This window comes from Astyanax mexicanus, chromosome 3, assembly GCF_023375975.1.
Source record: "Astyanax mexicanus isolate ESR-SI-001 chromosome 3, AstMex3_surface, whole genome shotgun sequence".
Classification (NCBI taxonomy): Eukaryota; Metazoa; Chordata; class Actinopteri; order Characiformes; family Acestrorhamphidae; genus Astyanax; species Astyanax mexicanus.
This window is the reverse complement of record NC_064410.1, coordinates 43932660-43946158: the sequence shown is the minus strand read 5'-3', so window position 1 is coordinate 43946158 and position 13499 is coordinate 43932660. Positions and strand designations below refer to the sequence as shown.

The window sequence follows — 13499 nt, the reverse complement described above, 5'->3', positions numbered from 1 at the left end:
GTTTTCACAAAAGGAAATAAAAGCATATATTTGTTTTATATTTTTTTCTTGCGTTATTTATAGCTTTTTATATTCTCTGCATTTTGATGCTTTCTTCTATGTTGCTGCAGATCTTTACTGATACAGTAAAAAGAGAGATGTTAAATCCTGCCCACAGAGAACACTGATAATGGGTCATAGGTCTAAGCACACAAGGAAAGACCAATCAGCATGGTGTGCCCTCCCCTGGAAGCATAAGAGACTGAGGCAGTCTGTTAAAGGTGTCCTTCCACTAAAATCCACTTTTTCTTTTTCTTTGTGAAATACTATAGGCCTCTCTAAGTTGTATATGCATGCTTCACATGAAACTCTTCCACAACCTCCATTGTCTGCAGTAGCTAGTAAAAAAAAATAATCAGAAAAAAGAGTCGATCACGAAAAGCACCCGTGTCTATGTCAACCTGTGAATTAGTATTCATAACCTCGCCCACCTTGGCTCTCGACCGCCCACAGGCAGAGCAGAAGCCAGACAGCGACACCTTCTAATCAGATAGGAGCTAACAGTGCTAGGAACAACATGGCAGTCCGTACAAAATCCACCCCTGGGTTTTGTTACAACTACCTGGGCAACTCTGCTGCGGCTCAGCCAACAAAATCTGGGTGGATTTTTACTTTTTGGACTTGGACTACCCACCTCTGTGTGTAAGTAACTAGGTTTACATAGGATCTCCGGTGGATTTGGCATTTTACAGATATTCTAAGGCTAGGCAGTGACTGAACTGCACTAAGCAGGGCATTACACATGTACACATGTAACATATGACACTGGAAAGACTGTTATAAGTTTAAAAATGTCTTTATTTCAACTTGTCTGTCTCGCTGCCTCACAGTGCTGTTAGCCAATCAGAGACTATATGTTTGCATGTATGAATATTCATGACGAAATCCTATTGTTTTTCCCCACCCACTACTCTACCGGACTAAAGCAGCGTTATACCGGAACACTGGAGCTCTTACTTTTGTTTCACAAAAAAAACTCACATGGCATTCATTCATACTAGAGACCACAACTAGACATTTTAGATTGAAAGAAAATGGATGGAGAGAGGGATACGATGGTGTTAAATTTAATATGGAATCACATGGTATGTTGTTTACCCCTATATTACTTATGTCATGCTTTTGTTTGTAGTTTATTATAGCTTTAATCTCGTCTAAGGGAAGTTTGGCCTCATCCATCATAAAGAACATCAGTAGAGCAACACAGCTAGCAGCTAGCATGCGTAACATGCTAAAAAAATACTCCTGTAAACAAACCCCAACATAACTTTGTCCTGCCTGTATTGCACATAGTGATAGTGCTTTTTATATTCCCTGTTTGTAAACTTTATTCTGTAGAGCTGCTGCAGAACTACACTGATACACACTGTAGAGAGACTTTAGAGAGACTTTTGAGTGTAAACCCCGCCCACAGCGAACACTGATTGGCTGCTGCCCTCACCTCAGGAGCATCAGAGACTGAGGCAGTCCTGGCTCTGCTTCTGCTTCACAAGCTCTTCTTGTGCTTCTCATGCTCTGTGCAGAGTGAGGATAGTACACAGAGAAGTGCACACAGAGGATAGTATCAGGATACAGAGAGGGGTATGAGGGTGGGTGGCAGTGATGCGGATGGCAGATGGTCGTGTTTTTGGCAAATTTTGATTATAAAACATGCATCAGCTATGGCATACAGAAGAGTGATCTCCCTTCTGTTCTGTTTGGAGGGAACAGGAATGGAAGGTAACACAAAATCAAGTGAATAACACATTGTTCCAAAGCAGGCCAGCTCCAGGACCTGTAGGCTATCGGCTCTTTGAAAAGCCTGTGATATAGTATAGGATCACATTATGTGTTATGTGGCACAATTGTCTAAGTGTAGGCCCTGTCCTCTGGAGACTTTGAGATCAAAGTCTTACAACATGGCCTACACTGAAATCTGGGGAACAAGTAAATGTTGTACTGTACAAATATAGTGACAGTAATTATTAAATCCCTGTTAATGCCACAACCATACATTGAGCCGTTTTTGGTACAGTGGTATATTGGCATTTTGGCATGTCTATATCCAAACCCTACTTCAGTGCATTAGGGCTTTTCAATATTGGAAAATCTGATATTGTGATATTTAGTTGTTCTGCAATATACAGCTCTGAAAAAAAATTAAGAGACCACTTCAGTTTCTGAATTAGTTTATCTGATTTTGCTATTAATAGGTATATGTTCAAGTAAAACAAATATTGTTGTTTTGTTCTATAAACTACGGACATTTTTCCCCAAATTCCAAAAAAAATCCAAAAATATTGTCAATTAGAGCATTTATTTGCAGAAAATAAGAACAAGTTCATATTCATCTAGTTTTACGAGTTCAGAAATCACCCTGTTTTTTAATCACAGTTTTAATGCATCTTGGCATGTTCTCCTCCACCAGTATTACACACTGCTTTTAGATAACTTTAAGCCACTCCTGGTGCAAACATCCAAGCAGTTCAGTTTGGTTTGGTGGCTTGTGATTATCCATATTTCTCTTGATTATATTCCAGAGGTTTTTAATTTGGTAAAATTAAAGAAACTCCTCATTTTTAAGTGGTCTCTGTTTTCAGAGCTGTATATTTGGACATACAGTGGAACTTTTATTTTTGACCAGAGCTGTATATTATGATATTTAAAAAATACAGGAATTTTCACAGATTTTTTTCAGAATGATCCTATAATCCAATATGTCAGATAAAAAGGTACCACTAATTATGTTGTAAATGCCTTAAAAATCATTAATAATCAGTTATAACACATACGTAGAAAGGGCAACAATGACCTGGATTTTAAGGCATTTACAACCTAATTAGTAACCATTAATAAACTAATTGTAAACATTTATAAACCCTTTATAAAGGTAGTCTTACTTTAAAGTTTTGAGTGTGCAAGACTAGAGTACTATAAATAGTGTTGTGCTAAATAATCTTTTTATGTATGTATATATATATATATATATATATATATATATATATATACACTACCGTTCAAAAGTTTGGGGTCACTCAAACAATTTTGTGTTTTCCATGAAAAGTCACACTTATTCACCACCATACGTTGTGAAATGAATAGAAAATAGAGTCAAGACATTGACAAGGTTAGAAATAATGATTTGTATTTGAAATAACATCAAACTTTGCTTTCATCAAAGAATCCTCCATTTGCAGCAATTACAGCATTGCACACCTTTGGCATTCTAGCTGTTAATTTGTTGAGGTAAGCTGGAGAAATTGCACCCCACGCTTCTAGAAGCAGCTCCCACAAGTTGGATTGGTTGGATGGGCACTTCTGGCGTACCATACGGTCAAGCTGCTCCCACAACAGCTCAATGGGGTTCAGATCTGGTGACTGCGCTGGCCACTCCATTACCAATAGAATACCAGCTGCCTGCTTCTGCTGTAAATAGTTCTTGCACAATTTGGAGGTGTGTTTAGGGTCATTGTCCTGTTGTAGGACAAAATTGGCTCCGATCAGGCGCTGTCCACTGGGTATGGCATGGCGTTGCAAAATGGAGTGATAGCCTTCCTTATTCAGAATCCCTTTTACCCTGTACAAATCTCCCACCTTACCAGCACCAAAGCAACCCCAGACCATCACATTACCTCCACCATGCTTAACAGATGGCGTCAGGCATTCTTCCAGCATCTTTTCATTTGTTCTGCGTCTCACAAACGTTCTTCTTTGTGATCCAAACACCTCAAACTTGGATTCATCCGTCCACAACACTTTTTTCCAGTCTTCCTCTGTCCAATGTCTGTGTTCTTTTGCCCATCTTAATCTTTTTCCTTTATTAGCCAGTCTCAGATATGGCTTTTTCTTTGCCACTCTGCCCTGAAGCCCAAAATCCAGCAGCCGCCTCTTCACTGTAGATGTTGACACTGGTGTTTTGCGGGTACTATTTAATGAAGATGCCAGTTGGGGACCTGCGAGGCGTCTGTTTCTCAAACTAGAGACTCTAATGTACTTATCTTCTTGCTTAGTTGTGCAACGCGGCCTCCCACTTCTTTTTCTACTCTGGTTAGAGCCTGTTTGTGCTGTCCTCTGAAGGGAGTAGTACACACCGTTGTAGGAAATCTTCAATTTCTTAGCAGTTTCTCGCATGGAATAGCCTTCATTTCTAAGAACAAGAATAGACTGTCGAGTTTCAGATGAAAGTTCTCTTTTTCTGGCCATTTTGAGCGTTTAATTGACCCCACAAATGTGATGCTCCAGAAACTCAATCTGCTCAAAGGAAGGTCAGTTTTGTAGCTTCTGTAATGAGCTAGACTGTTTTCAGGTGTGTGAACATGATTGCACAAGGGTTTTCTAATCATCAATTAGCCTTCTGAGCCAATGAGCAAACACATTGTACCATTAGAACACTGGAGTGATAGTTGCTGGAAATGGGCCTCTATACACCTATGTAGATATTGCACCAAAACCAGACATTTGCAGCTAGAATAGTCATTTACCACATTAGCAATGTACAGAGTATATTTGTTTAAAGTTAGGACTAGTTTAAAATGATCTTCATTGAAAAGTACAGTGCTTTTCCTTCAAAAATAAGGACGTTCAATGTGACCCCAAACTTTTGAACGGTAGTGTATATATATATATTTCATGAAAAAAATAAAACAGCATGATTTTTTTTCTGTATTAAGCAAATTGTATGACATTTATAGTTTAATTTGCCTTGAGTAGCATTTCACGTTTTGCTATGTGATCATTGCGCATACGCGCACCCTCGACGACGATAATTAAATGATACATTGTGCAGCTCTAATATATATGGATCTTATTATGTTCCTAATACGACCATCCTGCTGTTTGGTGTGTTTGGCAGGGAATGGTGAGAGCAGTTGGAGCCAGACAGACGCCGAAGTGGACAGACAAAGCGGGAGTCGCACACGGTCCCCTCAGAATCCAGCACAGATCTACACAGACCTGTCAATGTGCTAACAACTGGACCCGTGTCTTCAGCTAAGCAGGAGCGTCTCTCCAGGTCACTCATCTCCTCCGTTTTCAGGTACAACAGCAGAGCTTTCCTCCTCTCACTGCTTCCTTCACTGGTACTGCACTGGGGCTTGGTTTTGATTGTGGCCTGTTTTGCCTCTTTGTACCCTCAAGAGAATCATAAACTCTACTCATAAAACACTATTAGAGCCATCATTTTTATGCTGGAGTCCACAGAGCGGGACTGTTATTTTAGCAGGATTTTAAAGGATTTTAAAGATTGATAACATAGATCATATATATATATATATATATTAACCCTAATGTATCATATCGCTTGAAGCCTTATAAACACATATAAAACTGCATTCACATTTACTTATATAAATGCCACTGATTTCTCCATAAAATAACTTTATAAATAAATGCTTAAGATATAAATAAAGCAATTGTAATAAATAATCTGAATTGTTTACAGTGGTAATAGGAACCAGAATTACACATTGCATTAAGGTGTAATAGAATACATGTATTGAGTATTTTAATTAGTTATATTAATGTAAAAATAGTAAGTGTGGCTTTGCTTGGGTTGGAAATGCTCATGTGTGTTTTTTATTATTTTGCCTTAAAAGGAAACAAATGAGAAGCTCAGCTTTTATTGACTGTTTTAATTGGCTCCATAATGGCACAATGGAGCTGCATAGCATAGCCTAGCATAGCATTACTGTTCCTAGCCTGACCTTAATGCTTACTCTGCATTTAGTGTTTTACTGGACAGTGCTGCTTTCCATACAGCTTCCTTTTGGTATTGTCAAACAGTTGGCCTGGTTTGGTATGAAACATTCTTTTATGTAGCTAAATGGCTGTATTTGTGTTGTAGACATGGCAACCACTGGAAAAAAATCACTTCCCTTGAAAGTTATCACACCAAACCACCCTGAATGACTCAGTTCGGCTGAAATTTGGAAAAATCTGTGAAGTTCCCCTTTAAACCAGCAGTGATGAATACTAGTGCTGTTTAATAAGTTAAAAAGGATTACGTAATTGTGGTAAATAGTTTCACTATACATTTACCAGAATATTCTGTTTTTATTGCCTTCACTTCTAGAAACCTGAACCACTGCCTTTACCACAAAAACGTTTCCACTTCTTATTTGGTAACCAGGTTGTTTAAAAGAATACTCTGGGATTTTATCTGAACTCCTGTTTGTAAACCTAAAATTTAAAACATCTTATATAAAAACCCTAAAAAATATAGAACCTCTGAGATATCATGATATGACTGTAAGGACAAGTTTATCCTGCTTCCCTGTCTCTACTTTCCGGGGAAGATTTCCTACTAGATTTTTAAACATTGCTATGTGGATTTGATTGCATCCAATATCCCCTTTAGCTTAAAAAAGGCATTAGGCTTATATTTATCTGATCCAGAGAGATCTATTCTGTCAGTAGTTTCTACAGGAGCTAGGCCATCTGTGTCAGCAAGGTGTGCAACCTAAAGTCACTAAATGCATTTATTAGAAGAGGTGCCCACAAACTTGAAGCAGAGCTTTTAGATCTCAAATAATGCAAAAAAAAACAAGTTAATTTCATAAAGTTTTAAGAGTTCAGAAATCAATATTTGGTGGAATAATCCTGGTTTTTAATTACAGTTTTCATGCATCTTGGGATGTTCTCCTCATCCAGTCTTACGCACTGCTATTGAATAACTTTATTCCACTCCTGGTGCAAAAATGTAAGTTTTTTTGGCTTGGTTTGATGGCTTGTGATTGTCCATTCTCCTCTTGATTATATTCCATATATTTTTTTATTTGGTAAAATCAAAGAAGCTCATAATTTTAAAGTGGTCTCTTTTTTTCAGAGCTGTATTTTTGGACATATAGTGGATCTTCAAAAGTATCATGATATGTTATTTTTTTGCCATATTTGCCATTCGGACAGATTATATATTGCATGGTGTGTTGGCGGAATTGTGACATCTGTTGCTTGGTCGCACCATGAAGGAAAAAAAATCACACTAATAAAACTGAGAATGTTGGTGGATTCAAACAGAGAGGAACTGAAAATGCATCATGTTATTTTGTTTGACATAGAATAGATAATTCATTGAGAAGCATATAATAGGTTAAAACAGCATTATGTAGTGTTTTTTTTTTGTTCTTAAAATAACAGCTGACCTATCAATGCTACTCTGGATTCTGGACATGCTTTTAACTGCGCTATGTGCAACTGTGGTAATGCGGGTGGAATTACTATATGACTAAACTATGTCAGTCCACATACTTCTTTTTACTTTAATTGATGGTTCGCTGTCTCTTTTAGCTTGTCCAGAAATGCATGTGAAATGTGTGTCTTTTAGTGGTGGCTCAATGCATAAATTACATTTTCTAACTCTAGGGGGAGCCAATTCTCACATAAATGAGTGTCATTTGCAGGCCTGTCACTAATTTATCAATAGTCACTTGGTAAAGCTTTAAAAGTTTTATCTGCAGGATTCCTCTCAGGGTGGGTGGCTGGAGCAGCTGGCAGGGCACCAGTCGGAGTCTCCGCTCCTCTTTCTGTAGTAGTTGTTTGTAAAGACGGGTGGCGAGAGGTCAGCCTCTTCTCACAGCTGTGTGGAAATGTACAGAGTGGTTATTTTTCCCGTCCTCCTGCTCCTCATCATTCTCCCTCTCTCCTTCCTCTCACCCACTTGCTTTCTCTCTGTGCCGCTAACTCACCTAAGTCTGAAGCTGCCTTCTCTCCTGGCCTGTGTCCACCTGCTCTCTTTGTATTCATTCTCACCTCTGCTTTTGTGCCATTCTGTTTTTTAATACCCTCCATTTAACACCATTGCTCCCCTGTTCTTCTCAGTCTTTGTGCTGCTTTACCTTCATTTTTCATTGACTGTTTTCAGCAGGGTCCAGATCCCTTGTAGGGGGGCTCAGTTAGAGGTTGGGTGTAAGGGGGGTACTATTTTCCATCCGCCGTTTCCAGTGATATCTTGGATATAGTGATGCTCTATGAAAACTGGAATGCAGTGTTTGTGTTCCATCTGTACAGTCATATGACAAATGAGGAAAAGCCAATAAAATCTCCATGAAATCCTATTTGAAAATGTGGACATTTGGACAATGCTGAGAGATGGAAGAGATATAATTTAACTGATACAACTAAAAAAATGTCACTTAGGTGAGTTAATTATATTTTACACACAATTTTGTATGTTAAGTTATTTGGTTTCTGGCATATTGTATCGTACACAATGATACCATATTATTATATTGTTACAATAGCAATATTGTGCACCAATTATTCTGCACTTTAGTGTTAGATCGGTGGTATATTTTTTAACAGTACATTAATTTTATTATATTATTTATTAGACTTAATAAATAGTTGAAACTGCTCTATGAAATAAAACATGAAGTGTTTTGTGTTTTGCCATCAAGAAAACAATATTATTTTAGTGCCATGTCACCTAGTGCTAGGCGGTATACCATTATAATATTTCCAGGATAATACAAGGATAATATTAATGCACAGTGAACTGAATGTATTTGTTAACTGGATAACCAACCAATGGAATTGTGATAAACTGATAAACAGCTGCTGAAATACTTTAATGCCTCTAATGGATTCAATAATAATATATTGTAAATTGATATTAAACTTGTGTCTAACTTGTGCAGTAGAGCTTTTGAGAAATACCTATTTTGAATACTTACATTTTGATTATTTTGGGACCATTTATAGTGTTTATTTAACTATTAAAAATATTTAATTTGGTAAAGGAAGCAGTGTTATCTTATCTCTTTTAAGGTCTATTGTTTAACAAAATTCTTCATCTGTTTTTAATACCCTCCATTTAACACCATTGCTCCCCTGTTCTTCTCAGTCTTTGTGCTCTTGTAAGGTCTATTGTTTAACAAAATTCTTCAGCTGTTTTTTAATACCCTCCATTTAACACCATTGCTCCCCTGTTCTTCTCAGTGTTTGTGCTGCTTTACCTTCATTTTTCATTGACTGTTTTCAGCAGGGTCCAGATCCCTTGTAGGGGGGCTCAGTTAGAGGTTGGGTGTAAGGGGGGTACTATTTTCCATTCAAAATACCTATTTTGAATACTTACATTTTGATTATTTTGGGACCATTTATAGTGTTTATTTAACTATTAAAAATATTTAATTTTGTAAAGGAAGCAGTGTTATCTTATCTCTTTTAAGGTCTATTGTTTAACAAAATTCTTCAGCTGTTTTTTTCTGCTAATAAAGTCTGATTTCTTCATATATTGTGTAATTTTGTGGAACAAAGTAACCCAGTAGTAATCAAAGCCTTAATTTAAAGCCTTAGTGTTTTATATTATATGTGCTCCTAACAGTACAGTAACTCACAAACCTATATTTAATCCTACTCGTGCAAAAAAGTATAAATAAATAATAATAATAATAATAATAAATACTGTGATATACAGTAAAACTGTCAGCAATAACATTAGTTAATTTACCTTCATTTCAATAAAGTACAATAAAGTACAATAAAGCTCAAAAGTCTATGGTTTTTAATATGTTAAGATTTTACATTGGATGCATCAGGAGAGCTTCATTTTCCTCTTTTTTTATTCTCTGTTCTTCATCTTTTCCATCAGTAGGTGGGTGAAGCATTACTCTGAGGAGATGTGTGCAGATCCATTACTCCAGCAGAACATGTTTTTTCTGACTCTTTTTCAGTACATTCAGACAGTGTCTCTAATCTTGGGGACCCCCTGTGGAGCCCCTCCTCTGCCTGGTATGGAGATGCTGTTCTAGTTTAGGAGGGAAGAATAGTGTTCAGAGTGAGGCCAGCTGTGTGTAGGTGGACATGCTGAATGTGGGCAGCATATGAATCTGATAACCGAGAGACTGAAGGCTTTCTGGGTGTGTGCTTTGTGAGTGTGTGTGTGTGTGTGTGTGTGTGTGTGTGTGTGTAGCCCTGGGTCTACTGGGACGGGTTCCGACAGTGCTTGTGGATGCAGCTGTAGTCATGGGCAGCAGTGTGACGATAAATCTGTCAGAGTCGTAGCTCTGCTCTGACTTCTGGAAAAAATCTAGCCCTTCTCTTTCTCACTCTCTCACTCATTCTCTCTCTCACCCCTTTCTGACTTTATGTCTCTCTCTCTTCTTCCATCACTCCCCACATCTATTGATCTATTTTTCTATCTGTCTCTCTCATTCTCACACTCTTGTTCTCACTTTATTTCTCTCACCTTTTCTTTCTGTTTTGTAAATGTTTAATCCCTTGGCACGCTCTCCTTCCCTCTCTCTCTTTAGCTATATTCATTTCTCTCTTTCTTATTCTTTCCTAATTTGCGCTTTCATTCATTCCCACGGTCTGTATCTTTCACTTTTTCTTTCAGTCTCTCTCTTTCTCATTCTCACTCTTTGCACTTTCTCTCTTTCTCTAATTATTTTATATGTTTTCTCTCTTTCCTTTTCTTTTTTTACTTAGCACTTTCTCTCATTCTTGGTCTTTCTCTTTTACTTTTCCTCTTTCTTTTTTCAGTCCCTCCCATTCTCAGACTTTTTGCACTTTCTCTCATTCTTATGGTCTTTCTCTTTTACTTTTTCATTCTATTTTCAGTCTCTCATTCTTACTATTTTTGAATTTTCTCTTATTTTTACATAGTTTTTCTTTTTCACTATTTTTCCTATTTCTTCTTTCAGTCTTTCTCTCCTTCTGATACACTCTTTAACCGTCTCTCTTTAACACTCTCTTTCTCTCTCTCTCTCATTTGCTTTGCTTCATCAAATCTCTCACTCTTCCTTTACTTTCTATTTTACTTGTCAAATCCTTTTTCTTTTTTATTCTCAGGTCACTCTTTTCTTGCTCTTTTACTTCACCTCTTTTTTGTACCCATTTCACTCTCTTGTTCACTATGTTTTTCTCTTTTTCTTCCATCTTTTTGTTCTTTTTATTTTACTATCCCCTTTTTTCTTTTTTTTTAAGTTTTTCTTTCTTTTTCTCCTTTGTCCAGTTTCCTCTTATTCTTGTTCTCCATTTTTTTCTGTTTGAACAGAATGCTCATAACACTACTGTATATTCATCGTATCATCAGCCAATGCTCTCTCTCTCTCTCTCTCTCTCTCTCTCTCTCTGTCTCTCTCTCCATCTCTTTCTGTCTGTGTCTCTGTGTCTCTTTTCTCAGTGTCTTATCTTCCATCCTCTTTTATTCTTCTCCAGCAGTGATCACTGCCAGGAAAACCTGCTCGTGCTGCTCATGCTCTGGAATGCTGTGTTCAGAATAGTTCTCCTTGTACACATTGTATCAGAGAGAGAGAGAGAGAGAGAAAGAGAGAGAGTGAGAGAGTCTGTTGCAGTGCATTCTTTCAGCCCCCCATTATTTCTGCGCTCAGACACAGTGGGCGTAGAATGTCAGTCTGGGTCTGAAAGCCATGACCTGAGTTTGACTGATTGACCATGGTCTGGCCTGGTCCAGTTCTGCCCATCCTTACAGTTGGCTCTGTGCCTGATGTGACCAGTTGCAGACAGATGTTGCAGACGTAGCAGCTACGCAACAGTAGGTCCTGGGTTAGGGTTAGGGTCAGCTAAACACTCACTATACTCAAATGAGCACTGGGGGATTGATACAGATGTTCTACTGCTTTACAGTCCACTGCTTTTACACTCTACTCATGCTAGATAATGCTAAGCATTGAGCACAGTGATCTTAAAATTGTAGGTAGGCAATATGGTCCAATATTTCATTTTTTTTAAGGGTATTTATGCAATAACAAAACACTGAACATTTTATTAGTCTCACGAATATACTATATACATATACATTTTATTTCACATATATAACAGTAACTTACTCTTACTTAACAGTAAAGACTCTGTAACTAGGTAACTAGTTACTTACCAAGTAACTACTGATTTTGGATAAAATATTGATAGTATAACAAAATAAATAATATAGCATAAAAATAATAGTTAACACTAAGGGAACATTAAGTAACAGTATTCAAACAATTTTTAACTGACACTCATTTTAAGACATTATCATTACAACATGTTTAAGCTAATGTCTCAATTTATTACTATTTACAACAATCTTAAACATTAGAATTTAGTAATATATAATAATGTCTTATCTAGTGTCAATAAGAATTAATTTATTACTATTTAAAACAATCTTAAACATTAGAATTTAGTAATATATAATAATGTCTTAATTAGTGTCAATAAGAATTAATTTATTACTATTTACAACAATCTTAAACATTAGAATTTAGTAATATATAATGTCTTAACTAGTGTCAATAAGAATTAATTTATTACTATTTACAACAATCTTAAACATTAGAATTTAGTAATATATAATAATGTCTTAATTAGTGTCAATAATAATTAATTGAGATCTTTATAAGTCTTACCGAATAATGTAATATACCCAAAAAATTACCAAGTTCAGGGGTTTAAACTGCAAACATAAACAGTTATATAAAATTACCTTTAAAGCTTTACAGTAAATAACAAATACAAACAAAAAATGACTGCTTTTGAGGACAAATACTGCTATAACCACAATATCACATTATTACTGTGTCACAATATATTGTGTATATGATATGGCACCCACTATGAGTGGAATTGATCACCTCTTTTAGGAACCGTCTGAATACCTTTGGACAGAACTTGTTTCTATCTTTTAATAAAAGTTAGAGTTAATCGATTTTTAGTGGCCAGTTAATTCCAAAATGTAAAGGGCTGCTTCTTTGATTAGAAATCAAATGAAATCTAATCAAAAAGCTCACAGTTGAAAAGCTCTTGAACCTAAATATTTCGTAATCATGGCTTTACGGTGGGAAATCAACCTGATGAGCGTGTAACAGCAGCTTCTTTCCCTGTGTGTTTCCCTATTCTGTCCTCACCATGTTCTTTATCTCCTGCTCAAGCTCTCTCTCTCTCTCTCTCTCTCTCTCTCTCTCTCTCTCTCTCTCTTACACACACACACACACACACACACACACACACACACACACACACACTCTCTCTGCTTCTAATTACTAAACAATGAGTTAATTACCTGTGCCAGAGCTTATGAATTTATTCATACAGTCTGTAATTACCAAAGCCTTGTGGAGTGCTGAGCTGTAAGGTTCTCTCCTCACAAAGGGACTGTTCACGTCTTTATTGTGGGAGCGAGTGTCCCCGTGTCCATTAAAAGCCGCATTGAAGAACAGCGCTGGTTCTGTACGTGCGGTGTAATTTGAACACACTTACGTCTCTCAGTCCTGCTTAGAGCAGATGGATTTCCTTTCACTCGCGCTCCTTTCAGACACACTTCGTCAAGAGCATTTATATCATTGCAAAGCAATCTTATTGTACCTATACACACCACCGAGAGAACACTTTCTGACAGCTGTTGGGAACCAATAAAGAAAATATTTCTCTTTTGTGTTTATCTGTTATGTTTTATTCCAGAAAGAGACGCTTTGTTCTACTCCAGCGAGTTCCATTCCTCCAGTCTCTGAAACTCGCAGATACGAACTGAAACACAGTCC

General features: G+C 37.0%; 1 protein-coding gene across 1 annotated transcript in view; it reads left to right on the top strand.

Annotated features, from left to right (window-relative positions):
• Positions 1-13499, top strand: part of atxn1a (ataxin 1a) — a 146653-nt gene that overhangs the window by 35861 nt on the left and 97293 nt on the right. Inside the window, exon 2 of the mRNA XM_015605820.3 lies at positions 4871-5053. The gene's annotated coding sequence lies outside the window, so the exon portion shown is untranslated. The remainder of the gene's footprint in view (positions 1-4870; positions 5054-13499) is intronic.